The sequence below is a fragment of the Canis lupus genome, unplaced genomic scaffold, assembly GCF_011100685.1.
Source record: "Canis lupus familiaris isolate Mischka breed German Shepherd unplaced genomic scaffold, alternate assembly UU_Cfam_GSD_1.0 chrUn_S1828H2025, whole genome shotgun sequence".
Classification (NCBI taxonomy): Eukaryota; Metazoa; Chordata; class Mammalia; order Carnivora; family Canidae; genus Canis; species Canis lupus.
The window spans coordinates 1-17168 of NW_023330687.1; the positions used below are offsets into that span (position 1 = coordinate 1).

General features: G+C 38.0%; 1 long non-coding RNA gene across 1 annotated transcript in view; it reads right to left on the minus strand.

Moving 5' to 3' along the window:
• Nucleotides 1–10237: 10237 nt before the first annotated feature.
• LOC119878690 overlaps nt 10238–17168 on the minus strand; it is a 29122-nt gene continuing 22191 nt past the window's right edge. The window contains exon 3 of the long non-coding RNA XR_005387074.1: nt 10238–10405. This is a non-coding gene — a long non-coding RNA (uncharacterized LOC119878690). The remainder of the gene's footprint in view (nt 10406–17168) is intronic.

Here is a 17168-nt window from a genome sequence, read left to right on the forward strand (position 1 = left end):
TTATACTCATGCTCACGCTTTAGCCATGACCATGGACTCCTCCAGGTCTCCAGGATCACACCCCAGGCTGCAGGCAGCGCTAAACCACTGCACCGCCGGGCTCCAATAAATTAGGTTTTAACCAAAGACTGTACGAAGAGATATAAAGGGGCGCTATATCATACTTAAAAGGTCTATACAAGAAGATCTAACAATTGTAAATATTTATGCTCCTAATTGGGCAGCCAATTATATTAACCAATTAATAACCAAAGTAAAGAAACACATGTAAGAAACATCAATCTCCTTTTTCTTAAGTACTACAGCAAACACTAGTGATTTGGTTTTTGACACAGACAAGATACGTTTATCTCCACTACAATAAGCAGGAAGATACAAGGCTCATATACTAGCATAGGAACTAGGACCCTGAATATATGACTTCCTACCCATGTCTAGTAAATAAAGCAATAGCTACCTAACATCTTGAGGTTCTGTGGGAAAATGAGAGCTGCAGAGATTATTAATAATCTTGCATTTCTAAGAGGAAATGTAATAAGCTCATTTTTCCTTAAGAGTTCTTCATCTAAACCATCAGAGACTCCTATAAACAAGCCAAATCCTCTGATTTGTCACTGAGGAAAAATAATGGGTTTTTTTTTTTTGGAAAAAGAAATGTTTAAGAATTTTGCTACTCAAGCAATAGGGAAGATTATAAAGAAGAAACAAAAAGCACCTGAAACCTATAATTGTTAATATTTGGTGACTATCCTTGCCCAAATATCCCCATTTATTCATTAATTCAGTAAATGATTTTTGAGTGCCTACTGTGTGCCATGGGACACAAAGCCTATGTCCTCAAGATGTTTATATTCTAGTCATATGCCAGGTGGTAATAGATGCTCTAAAGAAAAGTAAAGAAGGGTATTAGTATCAGAGATGTTATTTTGGGTAGGGTTGTCAGGAAAATCCTTTTTAAAGAGTGACATTTAAGCAGAAGTATGGAGGAGAGGGCAGGAAGATGGAGATGGCAAAGGGGATTGCAAAAGTACGAAAGTTGTGAGGTGACATGGCATTCGGCACATCCAAGGAATAGTGAAGACAAGTGTAGCTGGAGTGTCCTGAGGGAAGGGAGAGAATGACCTGAGATTAGAGAAGCTACAGGGGCCAGATTCTACTCTGAGTGAGATGGAAAGTACTATCATGTACTATCATGTACTCAGAGAGTACTATCCTGACAGTACTCATCAGAGAAGGATCTGATTTAGCTTTTCAAATAATCACTCGGGCTGTGTGCAGAGTGCCGCATGAAGGCAAGCATGGAAGAGGGAAATGAGAAAGAAGATTCTAAAGGGAATCCAGGGGAAGAGCTGATGTTTGGACTTGGGTGGGAGCGGTGGAAGTAGTATACACAGACCTATACATAGACATATATGTCAATTATTATTATTTTTTTATATGTCAATTATTTTACATGAATGGGACCATGTATATGCTGAATGTGTTCTTTAAACTTTTCTTGTGTACTCCTTTTTCTTTTATTTTCCTGTTCCCTAGTCCTCCGTCCCACGCTCCACACTCCTCCCTTCCAGTAACCAATGTAAGAAGCCAGCCATTTATGCAACCTTTCACATTTCTCTCCATTTCAGAAATCATCCATGGAGGACTGTTGTTTAATGTCTTGCTTTATGAAAACTGAACTATATTATCTTATTTTACTGTGTGAATTGCTAATACCTTTGCTTACTTTTCTATTTGGTTAGTTGTCTTTTTCTTACTTGGTAGGCACATTATAAGTATTGATTCTTTTTTGTGTTTTGTTTTCCTTTATCATATGAATTCCATAACCCTGACCTCCAAGCTCCTATGTGATCACCTCCTCCCTAGAATGACCTAGAACCCTAGATGGTAGAAGCTTCCTGGGGCTACTGATCTCTGGTTATTCTAACGCTCCCTTCTTTGTCTTCTCATCATTCCCATCACTGAGTAAACCAATTCCCTACTTTAAATTTCCTATATTTTCTTGGTTGAGCCCCGATACTCTTCAATAGTATTTATCCTGTGCCTCGATCAGAGGAAAAGCTAAAATATTTTTTTAAGCAATGATTATCATGGACGGCCTCCCACACTTCAGCAAATTAGTGGGAACTGTTCATTCTTACTTATTCAACACCCCATGCATCATAATCAACCAAACAGTGTTGACTGAGTATCACTCAATCACCACCTCGAAAAATACAGTGTCAAGTTTCCCCATCACCACAATGCTGGTACCATCTTCTTAGGGGCCAAAAGGCAGACCACCCCAGGATGGATAGCTACTTTGAGTTAAAATGCAATCAAAATGTAGAAGATTCAGGAAAAGTTCATCTCCCCCACAACTGACTAAAAATACTTTAGATAGACACCCTGCTCCAGGAAGAGAGCTATCATCAGAGCTAACTACAGTACACTACAAACTAGATACCATAGACAGGAAAGAACATAGCAGGGCCTGTTTGATCAAAGTCCTTTCTGTCCCACTGTTTCTGAGTGATAAACAACAGTTTACCAAACATCAATCCTCTTATGTCTTCCTGAGAATTGCATTCCTTCCCTTTGAAGTACCAGATCCCTATCTCTTTTTTCTTAGTTCAGAATGACTTATATATACCTCCCTTGGTTTGACTATCTTTGGTATTTCCGACTGTGTGGATTCTCCATATGTAGGAAATTAAATTTTATTTTCTTCTATTAATCTGTCTCATGTCAAGTTGATTTTAACCCACCTAGAATAACCTACTAGGGAACAGAAAATTCTTGCTCCATAACACCTCATTAATAGATTCTGAGGATTCCAGATTTAGTTCAAAATTTCTCTGTCCTCCTTCATTGCCATTCAGAAACATTTTTTCACCTAGGACTCTACTGAACATATTGGTTATTAAGGTTTTTTTTTTCTCCTTTGACCTTCATGGTTTCTACCACCCAAACTCAACTGTCAACATTTATTAAGTGACTGAGCAAGTATCTAGTGAGAGTCCAATATCTGCCAAGTACTATGCAAAACACAAGCCAGGTCCACCAAGAGATAGTACTTCAGGGATCTCAGCAATTTGGCAATTATAATGCAATGTGATAAAGGATATTTTGAGATGACTGATGTCTCAGTCATAAAGCAAAAACGGCAGAATTTTGAGATGACTCCCTAGATCCCCTACCCTTGGTCTACACACACAGTATGATCCCTTCCCGCTTAAGTATGGGCAGAATTTGTGAATATGATGGGAAAGTCACTTCCATGGTGATTTAATGTTACATAAGCTCCTATTTTAGCAGATTCCCTGCTGGCCCTGAAGTGCCACAACACCGTGTTGTAGAGGGCCACATGGTAAGGACTTGAGTTGAGAGTAGGTCCCAACCTACAGCTATGAAAGAAATAGGAACTTCAGTTCGACAGCTGCAAGGAAACAAATTCTTCCAACAAGCTAAGGAAGCCTGGAAGCCTAATTTCCCTGGTCAAGTCTCCAGATGAAGACACAGCTGGCCAACATCCTGATCTTAGCCTTAGTTCCTGAGCAGAGTGTCCAGGATACCTAAGGCACAAAAACTGTGAGAAAAGAAATTTTGTTGTTTTAAGCTGCTACATTTGTGGTGATTTGTTACAAAGCACTACATAAAGAAAACAAACTTCACAGGGGTAAGAGGAGGATATTAGTAGTACACACAGGAAAAGACCTAACCAGTCTATGGTCAGGGATGGCTTTTTCAGAAAGACCTAACACTGAGACCTGAAGACTTTGGGAGTTAGTTTAAGCAAACAGGAGGGGAATGGGGAGGGGATGGATAGAGAGGTATTCCAGATAGAGAATCCAGGAAGTGTGGTGGGGTAGAGGGAGGGGGAGAAAGAGGGAAAGAGGGAGAAAGAGAAACACAGACCATAAACTCTTCTTTGAACCTCTGGTAGTTTGCTAATTACCTTGAATCTAAACCATACTTAAACCACATTCTTTAGGACTCTTCACACTAGGTTTTTACCCTGCCCAACCACTCCCATCCCATTCTATGCTTTAGCCCAAAACCTTCATTGGTGCTAGGAAAGATCTGTGCATTTATTTTGCAACTCCTATCCCAGAAATTGCCATATTAAATATCCTAGGTGCAGAAAACAGCTTCTTTGACTCAACAACAGGTCTGCCTCATGTGTTTCACATAACAAGTGCTTTATCATCTCCAGGATGCTATCATATAGTACTTCCTTAGTCTCTACCCAAGACCCCATGCCTCACTCCCAACAACAGTGCACTTTGTAATACCCGTGTGCACCTCTGTTCACAGTATCCCTGGCTACATAGTCTCTTCTTCGACTTTTCCAAGGTTAGGGCCATGTCCGGTTGATGCTTTGTCTTGTTTTCGCGTGTTATCATATCGTTAACTGCTGCCTGGCTGCTTTACTTTCTTGTGAGAAAGCCTTAATGACATCTGAGCTATTCAAAGAAGAATGAAAGCTCTCACCCAGAGCCCCCAGACCACTCTTCAGATCTTCCTTTTTCATGGGGTATTTTTATGGTTTGGAGATATGGACAATGGGCTAGGAATTCATTTGTTTTGTTATCAGTCAAGTGTAAGTATAGCTAAGTTTTCCTGAGTGTGTATGACATGCCCAGCATTGTGTAAAATATTTTCCATGGATTACCTTGTCCCGTGCTCACAGCAGACCTACAGATATGTGTAGTAATATTTTCCTCACTATAGAGACAGGGTAACTAAAGCCTGGTAGGTAGCAAAGCAGGGATGCCAGCTTCAGCACACTGTTTGTCTAGAGCCCAGGGGTTCAACCACTATTCCATGATGTTTCTTCAGTCTCAACCTGATCATTACCCCCTCCCAGAGGTCAGCCATGATCACAGAGGCAACCAAATAATGTTGGGACTAGGAAGCTGTCCCCTCCCCAGAGGGTTATATATTCTGCAACAGAGCTGGGACCTGAATTGAGACTGCTTGGATTTTTCCACAGTTCTGCCATTGATCAACTTTGTGATCTTAATCCCTTAGCCTCAGTTACTTCATCTGTAAAATGGAGTCCATAATAACCATCTCACAGGGTAGCCATAAGAATTCAATAAGATGATGCACATAAAGTGTTTATTCCCAGAACTGGCAGTTTGTAAGCACTCAGGAAAAATGTGATTACTATTATTCTGGTCCTCAAGGGAAGTAAAGCAGATACAAATACTTCACTTAATGCACTTCCTACTGGTTGAAAAAGCAAAATCCCTCGAATCAGGCATTTCTTTCTTTTTTTAATTTATTTATTCATGAGAGACAGAGAGGAAGACAGAGGCAGAAGCAGGCTCCATGCAGGAAGCCTGACGCAGGACTCAATCCCAGGTCTCCAGGATCACACCCTGGGCTGAAGGTAGATGCTCAACCGCTGAGCCACCCAGGGATCCCCCTAAGCACATATGGTGAAAATTGAAATGTTCCTTTGAAACACTATCTTAACATTATTTAAATTATTAATAATAGCCAGAGGGAAGGCAGACTATAAATGAGTATCATTATGTTTCTGATTTTGAATGGTGAACATTAAATTACATTGTTGTAAACTGAAATATTTCAGTTGATTCCCAAATTCCCAATAACTCTTCAATAGGGTAAAGAGGATGGTGTTTAAGAGAGAGGCTCAAAAAGCAGCTGCAAACCCAATATATCAGAGAGGAACAGTATATTCAGGACAGGAGGTGGGACTGGCTCTTTCACTATTTTCACTGTAGCTAATGAAAGGTAAACCCCAAAATGTTCAGAGCTCTAGGACTTTTCAGATAAACACTGGAAATGGTGAGTATGATTCATGTCCAAGATTGATTTACTGAAAAATACAGATGTGGAGAGAAAATTTCAGCATTTTAATCTTTGCTAAATATGGTCTCCTTGAAATACAGTGGGGAAGGTCTCAACTGCAAGCCAAGAGATGTGGGCTCCAGTGCTGGCTCCTCCTTAACTAGCTGTGTGGTCTTGGCAAGCTGCACCATCTCACTAGGCTTAGCATCCTTATCTTTAAAAAAGAGAAGATGAGGAGCCCTGACTGCAGGACCCGACACACTCCCTCTAGCTTGAATATTCAATGGAATAAAGGACTTAGTATCTTTATTTATTTTTGGTGTTTCTTATTTTTAAAGTGGATGATCACCTTTGAAAGCATAAATCTTAAATAAAATAAAATATGGATTTGAGGCACCTTAGAAAGGCATCTTGATGGCCACTGGCTGGAAAAAAATAGATTGCAACCAGCAGCTGGGGTCAATACAAAATTAAATGACACAGCAAGAGTATTCAAATATTTTCCGAGGCATAGAAGGCATAGAAATAGACCTTTCAGAATTTTCATTTTTAAAATCATAACTATTTCAAAAGGTGCACGGTTAGTAACCATGTAAAAAATAATGTGTAGCATGTTATAAATAAAACATATCTTACATGGAAACCTCAATTATAGAAAGTAAAGGCTACTTATGAATTATTTTCAGACATTCAAGTTAAACTATAATTGATAACAGCCCAAATTTCCAATTAACTTATGTTTCAAAATAGTATACCATTTTTAAAATAGGCTTCAATATCATACTTCTGTAATTCCTCTGGATATTCTTGCTTCAGAGAGCTGTGCAGGGATCCCTGGGTGGCGCAGCGGTTTAGCGCCTGCCTTTGGCCCAGGGCGCGATCCTGGAGACCTGGGATCGAATCCCACGTCGGGCTCCCGGTGCATGGAGCCTGCTTCTCCCTCTGCCTGTGTCTCTGACTCTCTCTCTCTCTCTGTGTGTGACTATCATAAATAAATAAAAAATAAAAAATAAAAATAAAAAATTTTAGACAGAGAGCTGTGCAAATCCAGAGAAACAGACTAACCCTTCATACCCCAGTTTCACACATGAAATGGGAATATTAACAGCAATGCCGTACACAGTCCCTCAAACCTTCAGAGAAGAGTAATATGTTCCACTAAGCTAGACTGGAAGCCGGCATTGGAAGGACTTGTCAATGGTCTAGTGGAAAGCCATTTCAAAACTGATGAAATAGCATTTCCCTTGGTAACTCATGGGAATTTTACTGGTATCCTACAAAATCTCTGACTCCTGGTTTATGAATCAAATTTTTATTTTCTGTTGCTGTTGACAGTGTTATGTCTTTTGTTTTACTTTTGTTTTGGTCTTCCTTCTCCCAGAAACTATGATTTATGAGCAGATGTGTTAGTTTGCAAGCATATCTTGAAGCTATAACTTTCTTACCACTTTCTTTCTGTCAGAAGATGATCTAATCCTTGAGTCAAACTGTATTACAAACACCTAATCTTATTCTGGTCCTGATGAAATCAAACACTTCGGAAATATGTCTCAAGTCCTTAGATCTGTCCTCTCTGCATTCCTCAAGATACATAAACTAAATTGCCAAACTTCTACCAAGAGAGTTGGTAAACAAGAGAAGAAAGGTAGTCAACAAGTGAGAGGGTAAGCAAATCAAAGAGAGTCTACACAAGGAGAACACACAGACACAAGCACATGCATATGTACACATGGATACTTACCTATGTTTTGTTTGTTTTTTTTTACCAAATGCCACATTTAGGAAGTATCAGGAAATTATATATAGGTTATATCCATGGTACATATGGGATTACTATTCTGCAGTTACCCTCAGTAAATGGTAATTGTGTGTCTTCTAGGTGGTCTTGACAAAACTGATCTCTGAATGGAAGGAGCTGTCTTCCAACATGGGTGATCTGCTGCTTTGGAGCTTTTACTTTGATTGCTCTGAGAAGTTTAATAGTCATTTAGTCAACCCTCAAGTACTCACTGAGCAAGCTCTAACTAAATACATTGTGATTTGAGTGCTGAGATTAGTGAGATATTGCTCCAGGGAAATTGAGGTTTTGAGTGTTTCTAGGGCAACAGTTCATCTCTCCCAGCAGCAAGTCTGTTGATAATAAAGGGATGGGAATATTGAAACCCTTTTAAATTAAAGAAACACCATATTTGAAGATTAAAGTCAATGGAGAGATGCAAGCAAACATACACTAATGATAGAAAGAAATACGCTGTTTAAGTAATGACATAGTTACTCAGAACAGAAATTGAGAAAAATTCACTTGATTAAATGTTTGGGTAATTTTGGTTTGGTTTTGCCCATTACTTTCTGAGGTTTTTCAATAGAGTTTCATTATTGATCTGCCTATAGCTACCTAGGCTAGCTCTGTTGCTAGCCCTGATAGCATCAGAGAGGATTCTGGGGGCAGAGCTGTAAAGTATTTAAGCAAATATATAGAACAAAGGCACTATTTCTTTGCCTTTCTTTTTCTGTTTCGTATCATTCCACCATTCTTCTTAGAAATTAATTTGCTCTCTATTATTTAATCTCCATTATTGGTAAGCCTAGAAAACAGACATTCTTCTTTAAAAGAATATTCTCAATTATAGTATTTTCTCTTTTGAAGTCTGCAAAGGCTCAGATCAGGAACCAGCAATCTCTTAGAAATGAGTGTCCTTTTTCTACTTTGTTACTCATATTCCTGGTGATCAGGGGGTAGAGAAGTGGAAGACACAAGTAGCTTTGATGTCCTTAAAGGGAGGACAAAGGAAGTCTTTCCATCTTCAGGAATCCTGTTGCTTAATGCTATATGAAGTAGAGAAGATCAAATTGTTACAACTTACATAATATTTCATTAATTGATGATACTTCAGAGAGAGCAGATATTCAAAAGGCTTTACAGAATAAAGAGGGATGCTACAGAAGGAAATCTGGGAAGAAAATTAAAGGCAACAAATCACATAACCTATCAGCCACCAGATTAGTAATCTCCCTGGATGGGTAGTTTGTTTGTTGGTTTACTGCTTGTTTTGGTGGGAAGGGTTTAGACTATAGAGATTATGGTTTTAAGTGCCCCATATATTCAATTCAAGTAAAAAGGATAAGCTCATTTAACACTTGTCCTTGAGCCTTCAATGATAAGAAAGTTCTCAGGAAGTTTGTATCCAGGAGAAAATATAGATTCAAAGGTTTCACGGTAGGGAGAGTACTTAGTACTTTAGTATATCAGTTTACCCTACCTTCTTTTTAACAAATTTACATTGTAGGTACATCATGATCTCCTTCTAACATCCACCAAGAGGCAAACCTTTTTTTTTTTTTTTCACCAAAGTAGCTACAGATACAGAAGTGCTTTATTTTAATAGGGTAATTTGAAAAACAGTTCCCTAAAGAATCAGAGTTTAATCTTTATATACATAGAAAAAGTGAATGGAAATTTCCAAACAGTACATTGTGTGACTGGTGACCTCTGTAACATGTATATGCTTGTTTTTCTCTTTAGAACAAATGTGTTACTTTAATATCTACTCACTAATGAGACCTGTCAATGTTTCCAACTGACAAACAGCCAATGCAGAAGGATTAGGAAGAGCACGGATTAAGAATTTCCTTGGAGGCAGAAAGAAAAATTATCATGCATGGTGTGGTTAAAAGCAACCCTTCTGGAGCCTTAAGTTTTTCGGGAAAGGGAGAGTCCCCAGGGCTTTACAAAATAAATTTAAAAAATCAAAGCCCTCCACTTGCTTTACCTATCTGAGTACCTAGGCCTCTTAAAGCCAAGGAAACAGAAATATCATTTTCTAAATTTTCTCTGATCCAATCACTCTTTTTAGAACCTCATTTTTTCTCTTCATTGTTCTAGAGCATTGCCATTATGCTTCTCCTGTATTTGAGCAAACAAGAACATATGAGAGAGGACTAGGCAAGTTAAAAACTATAAGTCTGTCTGTCTATCTATCTATCTATCTATCTATCTATCTATCTATCTATCTATTTTACTTACTTCAATTTGCCAATATATAGTACATCATTAGTTTCATATGTAGTTTTTTTTTATTGGTGTTCAATTTACTAACATACAAGAATAACCCCCAGTGCCCGTCACCCATTCACTCCACCCCCGCCCTCCTCCCCTTCTACAACACCCCTAGTTCGTTTCCCAGAGTTAGCAGTCTTTACGTTCTATCTCCCTTTCTGATATTGCCCACACATTTCTTCTCCCTTCCCTTATATTCCCTTTCAGTATTATTTATATTCCCCAAATGAATGAGAACATATAATGTTTGTCCTTCTCCGACTGACTGACTTCACTCAGCATAATACCCTCCAGTTCCATCCACGTTGAAGCAAATGGTGGGTATTTGTCATTTCTAATAGCTGAGTAATATTCCATTGTATACATAAACCACATCTTCTTTATCCATTCATCTTTCGTTGGACACCGAGGCTCCTTCCACAGTTTGGCTATCGTGGCCATTGCTGCTATAAACATCGGGGTGCAGGTGTCCCGGCGTTTCATTGCATTCATATGTAGTTTTTAATAATTCACAGTTGCATATAACCCCCAGTGCTCATACAAGCCCTTTAAAAAAAGATGACAACTCAGTAAAGATTACTGGATTATGTTCTTTAGTAAATCTATTTCTTGGCTATTTCCTAAAAAGAAAAGGTCACACCCAAGGACCATGTTAGAATAAATTTATTTGAAAGCACTCCTTATCAGCTGCCAATTAAAAATATTCTCAAGCAGCAAAGAATTTAATCAACATAGACCTTCTGAGACCCAGGCCTGAGATGATGAAAGGAATGAATAAAGTTAAGAAGCTTTTACTTGTAACTTTTCATTCTGGCAGATTAAACAACTAAGTCTCTTTTCCCTAAATTATTAATAGTTCCAGGTAAGGTGGGATTAGTCAGAGGATATTTTTCATATAATTCCCAAACTCTGGCACAGGATTAGCAACATCCTTCTAATTCTTTAATTTAAAGAATGGTGGGAAGGAGGGGGGAATAAAATCATTTAGTTATACACTGTAAACAGTCTAGCAGATAAAGAGTTTTTGTAGGGATATTTGTTTTGGGTGAAATAAATTGGCACTGATGCATAGAAACTGATTTGAGGGAAAAGGGATACCAAAGAAGACACACTCCAAGAATATAAATTAAAAAGTAATATAAGGAAAAGGTTTAGTGACTGGGGCAGTAAATCATTATTTATTCATGGCCATTTATTGATATTCTACTTCCAACAACATGCTACAAATAATACTAAAATCTTTATTTTCAGAGACACATTTATTTATCTCAAAGGCTTAAGGAACTATTCATTCCATTTAATACACTTTTCCAATATATTTGGTGTAAGATTCTAAATAGAGCAAATATAGTATAATTTTCCCATTCTTATCCCTACTATGTTTTCATTTTTTCTAGAGGCATTTGGAGGATCCTAAGACAGAATATTTGAGGTTCCACGTCCACATTAGACAACTGATTTGACAAACTCTTAAGCTGTGAAGATCATTTTACAGTTTTTATAAATTCATCCTTGCCAATATGCTGGAGCAGAGTCATTATGCATTGTAAGAACTAATTATTAAAACTTTCAAGAGGTTTTCAAGCCAATTGACATCCCAGGGGTAGTCTGAAACTGGCCCCATGTAGGAGTATTTACATCATGTTAATTGTCAAATGCTATGAATCAGGACTTCTCTAACCCCATTTCCAGAGCTAGTTAATAAATATTTACCAGTAAGTATAAGTACACCGTTGGTCCGAGCTATTTGTTGACTTTTTCATAATATGCCAAGGAAAATAAAGCCTATCATATAATACAACTTTGACCAAAAAAACCTTCTAAAATATTTTATGTTTATTTTTTGTATTAATAATTTTAAAATTTCAGGAATTGGTACTACTAAACTTAAAAACATGGGCTAGTCAAATCACATTAGATTCGGCTTCTCTGTTTTTATTTTAAAGTTGGAAATGATGTCCTTCAAAGATATATATTCATTTTACTCAGACACAGTAAGTTAGTGAATTTCTCCATTCACTCTAGTCTCTTCCTGCTGTCCCACCTGTTCTGAGGAGTTAACTCTGCTGATACAGCAATTTGACATCCGAAGAACACATTATTTTATAAGTAACTATATAAATGAAATATGTATATTTACATAGTCATTTGACATTACTCTGCTGAAGTAAGACAAAAAAATCAGAAGGCAATGGTCAAATCAATAGAAATTAGAATAAACAATTAAAATGCAAAAAAAACCTTAGGACGAGACAGCTTCCCAGGCCCAACATTATTGGATAACTGTGCCGACCAGGGAGGACTTCCAAGACAGAGGAAGGACCAGATTGAGACCTAAAGCAACACCATGCTTTACTAAATAAGACCTGAACTCTTGGCAGTTTCTAATAGGCAACCAACACATATTTATACTGTTTGCACATCAACTTATTACAGTGTTCTCCATCTAAATTGCCATAGGAAAAATAAGGTTGTTTCATTCATTTCGGCTTCAGTTTCACATCTGGGCAAAGCACAATGCTGGTAAAGACAGCTTTTATTTTCCTGGTGAAAAATGGACCCTGGGTCTCTGCATAGGAAGTATTTAGCGCCTTTGTGGCAGTGTTCAGTTTAAGCCAGACTCCAAATGAGAGAGTCATCTGTGTTTAAACATGGAAAGGGTTCACAGTAAGGGAAGAGATCTTAAACTTTTCTCTTTTCCTGGGTGTGGCTCTTGCTTAGTATCCCTGAGGAAATGAGCTGTTAAGGGATGTGCTGCTCTGTGCATCACAGCTCTGAAAGGAGATACCTTCAAACCACCAAAGTAAACCCTCCTTTGTGGATAATTTACTAGGCTGATTAGAGCACATTTCATCACTGACCAACAGAACAGAAACAACTACGAAAGTGAAGGCTCATTCCAGAAACATCTCTGACCAAAGTTTTCTCGAGCTTTAACTTCATGGTTTATATTTAATCATTTCAGCATTTTGCTAGTTAAACAATTCTGATATGAAATGTGAATCCCAGAAAGTGCGGTTTCATTCCACATAGCAGGAAAATTAGTAACTCCTTTTTCTCTGCCACTTGTTATCGATTCGAAAAGATCTTTCCAAATCCCCACTATTTATTCTGTTCATTAAATTGTCTTATTCCATGGTTTTTCCAGAAACTTTACCACAGTTCTAATATCTCTTTGTAAATGTTGTCTCATTTGAAATAACTGCATTAAACAAATATTCTAAACTCACTACCAAATTAGGGCAGCAGATTCAGACTCGAGCCCTCCAGATCACTTGTCTACAATCCATATGACACATAAGAACAAAGTCTTCCAGGGGCACCTTGGTGGTTCAATGGCTCAGGTCATGATCCAGGGTCCCGGGATCGAGTCCCACATTGGGCTCCCCACAGGAGGAGCTTCTCCCTCTGCCTATGTCTCTGCCTCTCTGTCTCTCATGAATAAATAAATAGAATCTTAAAAAGGAAAAAGAACAGACTTCTAGTTCAGGCAGGGCAAGCCCTCCAGATCGCTGAACTGTTTGTTACCTCTTTGATTCACATCATCACCATTACTTACAGATTTTCTCTAAATTTGTATTAAAGAAATCAAGTATCTTTGTAAAACTGTATAATGTAGACATTATAACAGTACTAATTTTCTTTATTAAAACCCCACCTCAGTGACTTTAACTCTGAAAAGTTAAATGACAAATGTTTTTTCTTAGAACGTACCAGGTATCAGAGGTATTGCTGTTTTCGTGCAACAGTGATATTCATGAACTTGATCAATGTGTCATCATTTAAGAATCCATAAGAATAGCATATAAGCTGGTTGGTGTGGATCTGGCTGTGTCCACCACTTTTTCTTGTCTGGGAGGGCAACTGGGCAAATGCTGAATTCTCTCTACAGTGAACAGCAGGTGACCAGTAGGGACAGAAATGCAAGGGTTCCCTGACCATGTCCCATTGATTCTGAATAATTTGAGGCCACGTATTATAACACTAGAACTTAAGAGTGTCAAAGTATGAGGTGGTCTAGTCCAGACTGAATCCTAATCAAGTAAATCTCTGAATGGCGCCAAGCAGAACCACCCCTTTCTGTCCTTTTTCCCAGGGATGGAAGAACTGGTGGTGGTCTTGGAAAGCACTCCAGCTCCAGCTTTAGCTCTAGTCCTAGACTCTAGGTCTATCCCTCTTATCTACGGAACCATTTTTAAACTGCTAGGAAACTCTGGTAGACCATATGGTAGACCATATACCTATATGAACTGCATATTTATATAATCACTCTCTGGATGTGTTTAGATTCTTTACTATGAAAAAGGCATTGCAAATCTCATATAGCCATCTGATGCCAGGTTAGTTCCCTGTTAGATTCCAGGAGTTTTATTAAGCAAAGGAAGAAGCCCTTCACAGTTGATCTTACCTTCACATGCTGGCATATAGTTCTAGGTATCGATATATCCCCACAGACATAAACAACAGTTAAGTCTAGCAAAATATTATATGATGCACAGTCTTTCTTCATGTTGGCAGCAATAGTTTGGATACTGAGAATACAGTTGTGGGGTTTTTCCTCCTGTTGTGTTACACATTTTGTCAGCAATCTGAAAATCACTATATTAACACATTTGAACTGCTTAATCAATGCTAGTAAGTTGGCACAGTCAGCCTTTTCCCTCACTACTTATACTTAATATTCTTTTTGGGTGTGTTTTTGAACGGAACAAAGAAGGATAATTCTTCCTGTTTTTCTATTTTCCTTTTCCATCTCCCTGTCCTTTGGCTGCTATTTTACAAAACACTCTAATTTATAAAAGAATGGTCTCTTACAATGAAGTACAGGAATTTTAAACCCCTTAATTGCACTGTGTGTTTCAAATCTTAAAACTGAATTCTAAGTTAGTGCTCAACATTCTAAATCAACATTCCAGGAAAAATTTTTTAATCTTGCAATGATGCAAAGTATCAAGTTGAAAATCAACCACAAGAAGACATAACATTTCCACACAATCTAGGGTTTGGTTTTTGTGTGTGTGTGTGTGTTCAGGTGCCTACAAGAACACTAGGGAAAGAATGTAGGCCATTTTCAGGTCACTTCAGCTTTCATTGTGCAAGATACAATCAATTAAAAAGAATTATTTTTAAAAAAGAAATTCTAGCCTAGATTTTCATTTAGTGAGATATAGCATGTATATAAATATGTCAGTTTATGTCTAATTTTCCCCAAATTTATGATATTATACTTTTAATTTACGGGCTAAAAGTGGAAAAAGATTCACATTGTTTGTATTTGCTTTTGCCTGATTAATGGCAGTTATATCAGAAGGCCCTGGCCAACATTTGGGGAAAGCAGCCAAGTACACACAGACAAGCCAAAAGTCACTAAAGATGAGCAAGTCACAATGCACTGTCTGTGGTGGCACCGGATACCTGCATAAAATAATTCCTCAAAATAAGAGAAAATTCACTTAAGAGAAATGCAGCTTTTTTTTAAATAAACTTTCCTCTGGTAATTGATATCTTTTTAGGAAATCCCATAAATATCCTGCTGGACATTCATGATTGTTTGGGCAGCTCATGAGGGCCATAAGTAACAGGGAGACACAGTTTTGGTTACCTCTGTCCCACACAAAGACAAATTGGGACCCTTAAATAATGCCTTGCTTTCAAATTAATGTAAAATGTTATTACATTAACCCAGTAATCAATTAAGCTATTTTTAAGAAATAATAGATTTTTTACAATAACCAGGCTTTAGTTGAATAAGCTGAGCTGAAGTGTGGCTATACTTCCAATAATACTTGGATGAATTTAACCATTTACAACTTAATAAAAATAGATGAGGGGGGATCCCTGGGTGGCGCAGCGGTTTGGCGCCTGCCTTTGGCCCAGGGCGCAATCCTGGAAACCCGAGATCGAATCCCACGTCAGGCTCCTGGTGCATGGAGCCTGCTTCTCCCTCTGCCTGTGTCTCTGCCTCTCTCTCTCTCTCTGTGTGTGACTATCATAAATAAATAAAATTAAAAAAAATAGATGAGGGACATCTGGGTGGCTCAGTAGTTGAGTATCTGACTTTGGATCAGGTCATGATCCTGGGGTCCTAGGATGGAGTTCCGCATCAGGTTCCCCATAGGGAGCCTGCTTCTCCCTCTGCCTATGTCTCTGCCTCTCTCTGTGGGTCTCTCATGAATAAATAGATAAAATCTTTAAAAAAATACAGATAGATGAGATTACATCAGAGCACATGGCAAAATATTTTCTTTTATGTAGTCTGTTTTAAAATATGTTAACTCAGTCTTTGGAATTTTAAAGACATTTTTATATCTTCTATAATATAATCATTTATATGTGCACTAATACAACCATCACATTGGCACATACTCACTAGACTCTTTCTAAAGTTAGGGTTATGAATTAAAATTATTGCATTTGACCACATTAGTTGAGACAGCTCTACTTTCAGCACTTGAGCCAAAGGATCAGGAATGGCCACACAACAGAGGCAATGACTTAGGTCAACACCTCACTGACCTTGACTCACAAGTATCTCTGACTTTATCGCCCCTCCGGTTCCATTGTCTCTGTTTAATTCCAACCTTCATTAATTATAAAATGGTCCATGACAGTAACCTCCTCTCTAGCTTCTGGGCCTCCAAACTACCCTACACTGCATAGGAATGTGGCCATTTGACACCTGTCCTTACAGCTTTGGAAATTGTTCAAATGTCAATAGCCCTTAAAGTTCAAACTCTAGTAAGTCAACAATTTTCTGTTGAGCAAATCAATTGATAAACCAACCTCTTCACAATTTGTCTCCAACCTATCTCTTTGGCCTTATGTCTAACTATCCATATGCACTCCCAAATACCCTAAACTGTAGTTTTTAGCACAATGGCAAATTATAGACTATGTAATCAGGCTCCCTGGGTTCTAATCTCAATAGTAACACCTTCAAGATGTGTTAGTGGGAGACCAAATACTTAATTTTTTGAAATTTCAGTTCTCCCATCTGTACCATTGGGATCAAAAGGTTGTTATCGATTAAATGACACACACTAATACTCAATAAAGAGTAGCTAGTAATAAACACAGCAAACAAACACTTAATCCATGCCTTTACCCCAACATTTCTGGCCGATGTGTCCTCCCACCTGGCATCCTTTTCTCAATGAACTCGTATATGTCCCTCAAAGATTAGTTCAAATGGCATCTGCCTTTGAAAGCCTTCTTTTACCATTTCACTTGGGAAAAGGTAGCTTTGCCCACTGCAATACACTTACAGCATTTTGTGAATATTGTATTTACAACCTGCATCTTCATAAAT